Genomic DNA, 226 nt, shown 5'->3' on the forward strand with positions numbered 1-226 from the left:
TATTACCATATACACACTGTTTATTGTTCTGAACCACAGTACTTCCTGATGAATTCATTAGCGTATTAGGATGGCGTTGGAGCAGACGGAGTAAAGTAGGTGGTGTGAAGGTGCAGTAGGTGGTGTGAAGGTGCAGTAGGTGGTGTAAAGGTGCAGTAGGTGGTGTGAAGGTGAAGTAGGTGGTGTGAAGGTGCAGTAGGTGGTGTAAATGTGCAGTAGGTGGTGT

Source organism: Chanos chanos, chromosome 10 (assembly GCF_902362185.1).
Source record: "Chanos chanos chromosome 10, fChaCha1.1, whole genome shotgun sequence".
Classification (NCBI taxonomy): Eukaryota; Metazoa; Chordata; class Actinopteri; order Gonorynchiformes; family Chanidae; genus Chanos; species Chanos chanos.